General features: G+C 41.9%; 1 non-coding gene across 1 annotated transcript; it reads right to left on the bottom strand.

The window, feature by feature from the left end:
• Positions 1-917: 917 nt before the first annotated feature.
• Positions 918-1,024, bottom strand: LOC112502024. Its single transcript, XR_003067605.1, has one exon. It is a non-coding gene; the product is annotated as a small nucleolar RNA R71 (small nucleolar RNA).
• Positions 1,025-7,372: the final 6,348 nt, after the last annotated feature.

Raw genomic sequence — 7,372 nt, 5'->3', positions numbered from 1 at the left:
ATCTCTTTTATTATTTGTTTACAATAGTAGTGTTTAACCAACTCACCACAAATATTTTTTCGAATTCACCATCTGAAATCATATCTTTATTTAGACYTTTAAAACGAACTTTTATTCATTTTCTCAATGGAYGATATCYGGTATTTTTACCACTTTATTACTTGTAAAAGACGATAGTGGATTGATAATTGTATACTTGCACTAGTCCCCATTTGCTAACAGTCCGAGAGATTTATTTTATATAATTCTCGTAAAAAGTTTTTGGCGTYGTTGCTGAGGATTAGGCAAAAGTTTTTTTTAGTAAATCTAAAGATTTGGTTTTCTACCATCTTGTCAYTTGACTTTCGGTGTGGTGTATGCCAACGCTACCACACGGGGAGATTTTTGAATTGGATCTGGATTTTGAGAGAACTTTCAGACAAAGACGAAGAGTGCAAAGAGCATTATTATCTACTCTAACCTCTTCCAATATGGCTRAAAATCCACTTCCACCGCCTCCCCCACCACTCGATGATGTTGAAAAAATAATCAGACTGGCAAACTCAAAAGATGGAGGAATTATGGACTATGACATTCCTGTTTTTGATCAATTAGACTCAGGGATAATTAGACCAGAAATGGAAGCCCTCCATTTTGACTTAAAACCAGTGATGTTTAATATGTTGCAAACCAACGATCAGTTCAGTGGTTTGTCATCTGAAGATTCACACTCACACTTAAAATCATTCATGGAAATAACTGACACTTTCCTTATCCCAAGAGTATCTAACGATGCTCTGAGACTCACATTGTTTCCTTTTTCTTTAAGGGATAAGGCAAAGTCTTGGTTCAATTCCTTATAACCAGGATCTGTGGATTCTTGGAATAGCATGGCAGAAAAGTTTTAAAAAAAATATTTTCCTCCCACTCGGAATGCTATGTCCAGAAATGAAATTTGTCTTTTTAAACAAATGGACGATGAGGCAGTTCCTGATGTTTGGGAAAGGTACAAAGAGCTATTAAGAAAATTCCCTCACCATGGCATTCCATACTATATACAGCTTGATACATTTTACAATGGGTTGAATCTCACTGCAAAACAAATGCTCGATGCTACATCAGGAGGAGCTTTCACAGCTAGTACCTATAATGATGGATATGATATCCATGAAAAGATTTCTAATAATAATGGACATTGGGCAGATCCACGTGCACTAGTACCACGCAAAACAGCGGGAGTTCATGACATAGATGCTTTTACAGCATTGACGGCACAGATGACTACAATGACCAACTTGATTAAAAATTTAACAAATGGTCAAGCAGCACAATCTATAGCCACCGCACATGCTCCAACTGTTGAGTCAGTACAATGTGTGTATTGTGGTGAGGGACATCCCTTTGAACATTGTCCATCTAACTCTGAATCAGTCAACTATATAGGGAATCAAAATAGATCAGGACCATTTTCCCAAACAAACAATCCTGGGTGGAGACAACACCCAAATTTTTCATGGCAYAGTCCTGCTTTAAACCCACCAATGAACAAACCCCAAGGGACTTCACAATTTCAACCACATCAACCTCAACAACATCATCAGGGTCAAGTTCCAAACCATCACCAAAATACTTTTCATCAACAAACAAATTAGTCATTTTTCCAAAACAAGTCTAACCAGCAAGCCGAATCTTCTACTTCTTTGGAAACAACTCTGAAAGGATTCATAAATCAAACCAACACAACCATGAACCATCAAAACACTGCCACAAGATCTCTAGAAACACAGATTTGTCAACTTGCACTTGAAGTAAGAAATAGACCTGCAGGTACCCTTCCTAGTGATACAGATATTTCAAAGCCAATGATGAGAGAGCATGTAAAGGTAGTGACTTTAGGAGCACTTCCTAAGAAAGCAGACTTCCCCTTGTTATTTCCAAATGGCAAAAAGAAGGTATCATTTCACAATGATATTGGAACATCTTCTTCTAAAAGTAACAAGAATGTTGAGTCATCAGTCCCTCATAATGAACCTATCATCATCCAGGCACCTCCTAGTCAGTCCTCTAAGAAACCAATCATAGCCCCTATTCCTCCTTATATACCTTTTCCACAAAGGTTAAGGAATCAGAAAGAGGAGTTGCAATTCAAAATGTTCCTTGACGTGTTCAAATAGCTACATATCAACATCAAGTTGGTTGAAGCTATTGAACAAATGCCAAGTTATGAAAAATTCCTCAAGGACATTTTGAGCAAGAAGAAGAAACTAAACAAATTTGAGACTGTGGCCCTAACGGAAGGTTATAGCGCCCTCCTTTCAAATAAAATTCCCCCTAAACTCAAAGATCCGGAGAGTTTCACAATTCCTGTTCAATAGGTCGGAAAGAAATTGGAAAGGCTTTATGTGACTTAGGTGTCAGCATTAACCTCATGCCCTTGTCTGTATTCAATACCTTAGGCATAGGTGAGGCTAAACCAACCACTGTTACCCTTCAGTTAGTAGACAAATCCATGGCTCACCCAAAAGGAAAAATTGAGGATGTATTAGTCCAAGTGGATAAATTCATTTTTCACGCTGACTTTATCATTCTTGGTTTTGAGGTTGATAAAGAGATACCAATCATCCTAGGAAGACCGTTCTTAGCAACCGGTAGAACTTTAATTGATGTTTAGAAAGGAGAATTGACTATGAGAGTGAATGATCAAGATGTCACTTTTAATGTTTTCAAATCCATGAAATACCCTAATGAAAAAGATGAGTGTTTAACTTGAGTGTCATTGAGTCCTTGTGCCACAAAGAAGGAGTCAAATCTATGTTAGACTTAAGTAAGACTGAAGTTGTTGAGGAGATAAAACATGGAGAGGAAAGTGAGATCACCCTATTGCAAGACACCTTTGCTTTTGAGCTATTGGAAAGTGAGAGTGGAAAAACCTATGCCACATCTATTGAGTTACCACCAGGGTTCTCACACCTCTCCCAATCCTCCAACCCTCCCACTTCACAACCCACCATCTCCACCCCACCCAACTTAGCTAACCTACCCCCATGGTTACTAAGATCAATCCTACATTGCCCCACACCCCTTAGAACCATTAGACCTATCCAAAAACCTGTACCATTAACCCAAACAGCCCCTCTACCTGCTGCCTTAACCCAACCAGCCACCACACCCATTGTTCTTCCTACTCAAACAGCCCTTTTATCCACTATCCCTACCCGAACCGCCCCTTTACCACTGTTCTACCTATACAAACAGCCCCTCTACCTACTATTTTAACCCAACAAGCCTCTAGACTTACTGATATACCTACCCAAACAGCCCCTGCTCCCACTACTACAACACCCCCCTCTATTCCCACTAAACCAAAACCAAAAGCCCGTCGTCCAGCCACTCGATCAACTGAGCGTCATGTCACTAAGCCTATGACTAAAGAAGAAGGAGATGCCATTGATGTAGAGACCTATGTTCCCAAAGGTCTACCTAAACCAAAACCAAAGAGGGCAAGGGCCAAAAAGCTAAAGATCAAGGATGATGCCTAACATTCCAGAGTGCCACCTACATTGGATCCAACCTCGTAAGGTATTGGGAAGACAGAAAGCACAGAGTTCGATACTTGCCACAACAATCCCATTGTAAGTCTTTCTGACTCTCCTTTCCCTGAGCACACACACCATTGGTGCTCAAAGTGATCACACCATCAAAAGTGATCCTGTTGAGCATCATGAGAGTCAATAAATGCTTGGTGAGGATTCCATGTTTGACATTGATCTCAATGCCTATTTTATGGAAGAGACTGACCCAACTCACTTACTTGAGTGGCCGGATTCCAACACTTTTTCAGATATTATCACTCTTATGGATATACACACATCACACCACCAGTTCAATGATTTTCACATGGTTGATTTGGGGATAGTTGACTTGACTTCCCAGCACTACACTCCCCCACCCATCTCCATTGCATTTGATAGGTTTAATAACCCATTTTATGCACTACCCCCTTTCCTCATTTATATCCTTACATACCACATGACCTTTGATGCACACAATGCCATTATGCCCATGCCACCCATCACTAGCATATACATCACACTACTTGTGAGCGCTACCCATGATGCCATCCCAAAATTTCAACCCACCTCCATCCCTTCTCCTGAAATGTCTGGACAAAAGTCCAATGAGGATAGCAACCACACTTCTAGTGACTCTGAGTTAGTCCCTATTGAGAGATTCTGTTGATCCCAGATCTCTCATAACACTAATAATCGAGTTAAGAATAACCAAATTATAGTGTTTTAATGAACACAATGATGAACACTCAAGAACAATGTATGAACATTCAAAGAATAATCTTGAGTGCCAATGATTTCACTTTATTCAATATGAAAATGTGAAAGCGACATTTTTAATAATAGGCCTAATCACCTATTTATAGTAGAAGGCTAATTAGAAGATAACTATCTAGTGAGACTATTTAGCTAATCTTCTACTAACGGATAAATTTTATCTAAACTATGGATAAGCTATAAATTAAGATAAACTTAAAATCCAGCTGTCGATTTGTCATCTCCAGCTGTCTTTCATGGAATGATAATTCAACCTTATCCTTATATCTTCATCGTATGCCTCTGGTTGAATTGATGAAGAAAACTCTAAGTGTTGTTGACCAGAGGGGTGATGAAGATGCTCTTTCCATCACATCTCTGGTTGTTCATCAGACTTTGTCAATTCTTTCTTAATGTCTTCATCGGTCTTCTTGTTCTTCATCACTTATTGTTCTTCTTTACTTTTACACTTATAAATTATAGGGTCTAACAATCTCCTCCTAAGTAATGAAAGAACAAACATAAACTAATCTATGAACAATTGAAGAACAGAGACTAATCTAAAGAAAAGCATCAAATTCCAAATTTTCATTGGATGATGAATTCTTACAATACTGGAAGCAAAAGACATTTCATATTAAGGCAAAAAAAAAATTTAAAACTCCATTCATGATCTACCTTGAGATATATCCCAGAAACGCAGAAGCAGTCTTCGATAACTGATGACTGTTGATATCTCATGAATGAGTTGTTTCCCATCTTCTCTTCGCACATGAGTTCTGCCCAGCCTCTCTCTAATAACCTTCTGAAACCACTCAAGTGTATCGGTTGAATACTTGAAGGCTTCAGTTAGTCTGCAAACTTTCTTTGCCCCGAACTCATTCTTGAAGACAAGTCCAAGCTCAGGTTGAGTTAAGACAGAGGCAGATCTCTTCTCCTGCAGTCCAAGAAAGTCTTCATTCGGTGGGGTGTAGAAGAGTCTTTCGATACCCAAGTGAAGAGCAATTTGAAAATCACTCTTGGCTCTGTGCTTCACCAGGGTCTCCATCGTCTTCATTGTCGCTCTATTTGCTATCCCAAATCTTATTCCTTGATCCTGTCGCTGAGATGTGAATGCATAGAGGTCGATCAAGTTATAGGGATTGAGATTGATCAAGTCATTGTCGTTGAAGACGCTGACCTGACCACTAGCTCTCTCCATCATGTACTCAATATATCTTATAGCTCTGTTGGCAAAGGTCCTCATCTTTATATCCATTACCATCCTTATCCCATCGTTTGAGAAGACAACTTGTGGTGGTTAGGTAGTCTGTTTAATGAACCGATGGTGTAGGAGGTCCATGGATTCTGGCGATAAAACTGGAGGATTGAGAGATAAGCTTTCATCACGATCGTGGTATAGATATTGATGGATGTCTCCATCATGATGGGTTCCCTTGGTGGTATCTCTGGACGTCTCCTTAGCGACTCCATGTTCTCGATTATTTCATCGACTCGGCTCTGTGAAAGGTGCCTTGATGAAGAGGGGATGTCCGCTTGCACCGTCGTTGGTTCGATTGGGGGTTGAGTTTGGGTTATCGTTTGTTTATCGATTGAAGGGTGTGTTTGGGTAATGGGTTGTGTATGGGTTGGCAATGGGATGGTTTCTTGATTTGGCTCATTTTGGGGTGGTTCAGGTTCATCGGGTTGGGTGATGAAAGGTTGTGTATCGCGAGGAGTTGGTGATGGGGTTAATGGTAGGTTTGGTGTTGGTGATGGAGTAAAAGTGGGTTGGTTTTTGTTGGTAGGGTGGATGGATTTTCATCGGTTGAGGAACTCAACACGATGGGTTCAGGTGTGGTAGCAAGGGGAACATGTACATTATGTACATCTTCAGAGGGCTGAGCCTCTGGTTCCCTTGCTTGGGTTCCTTGGTTGGGTGATGGTGGGTTTTGTGTTTGTCGGTGGGATGATGAAGGTGCAGCAGATTCCGTTGGTTGTGAAGTTGTGGCCTGATTCTCCCCCTCATGAAGACCGAGACGTTGATCATCGGGGTCTGGATCCTCATGCCTTCATCGTTTGAAGGGGCGGCTTGATGAGCAGGAGGCCCTGGACCTGTTTTTCTTCCACAACCGTATGTGGTCGGCCAATGTGCGCACTCGATCCATGTTGCACCATTGTTCCATGGTGCGAAGAAGAGTGTTTGTTCGATCTTACTATTATATAAGACTCTTCCTCAGCGCAATGGTAGGCTCAATCGACCTGGCAGCAAACTTTGCACTTATCTTATTGAACGATGAGATAAGTGCCTTCGACAGAGCCTAGAGATCAGCTCTGGTGGCAAAATCCGTGCTTGATGTAGGTGGCGGTGGCACAGAAGTGGTGGTGGATGTCGATGGAGGATTGGGAAGGTTGGCTATGAGATTCCTCACCTCTGCAGTGAAGGAGGAAAAGGCTTCATCGAAGGATGGGCCTGCAGAGGGAGGTGGAGGTGGCGGAGGTTGGGGTATGTTGGCTAGTATAGTGTCTGGGAGTTGGGTTAGGGTGGTTTATATGGCGGTCATTTGGTTGGTGAGGGAGGCCAGGGTTTTATCAATTGATGAAGTTGTTTGGGGTGGGGTTTTTTGAGGGAGTTGGGAGAGTATGGTGGCTGGTAGGGCGTTAAGGGTCTGGAAGATGGTGTTTATTTGGGTGTTGATGGAGGCTAGGTTCTCATCGGTCGTAGTTGCCTGGGCCGTGAGAGTGGTGATGGAGTGGATGAGGAGTTGGTTTCTTTGGGTGGCAAGGGAGGAGGTGGTGTTGTGGTGTTGGGTGACGGTTTGTTGAAGCATTTGGAGACGGGTGGTATTGTCTAGGGTTTGGGTGACAAGGGTGGGAAGGGTCTATTGAAGGGTGCCAGGGATTGTTGAAGGCTGGTGGTAGCGATAGATGGTGGGTTTTCAACAATCCCTTGGATGATGGTCTTCCAAGGACCGCTGAACTAAGTCAACAAAGGCTTGGAACTTGGCCTTTGTCACCAGTTCTGCCGTGGGGGTAACCCCTGCAGCAACGGATGCTGCAGGTTGAGCCTCTGCTTCTGAGGCGCCTTC

The sequence above is a fragment of the Cynara cardunculus genome, unplaced genomic scaffold, assembly GCF_001531365.2.
Source record: "Cynara cardunculus var. scolymus isolate 2C unplaced genomic scaffold, CcrdV1 Un_Scaffold_837, whole genome shotgun sequence".
In the NCBI taxonomy this organism is placed as follows: Eukaryota; Viridiplantae; Streptophyta; class Magnoliopsida; order Asterales; family Asteraceae; genus Cynara; species Cynara cardunculus.
The sequence above is the reverse complement of the archived record's forward strand: the minus strand, read 5'-3'. Positions and strand labels throughout refer to the sequence as shown.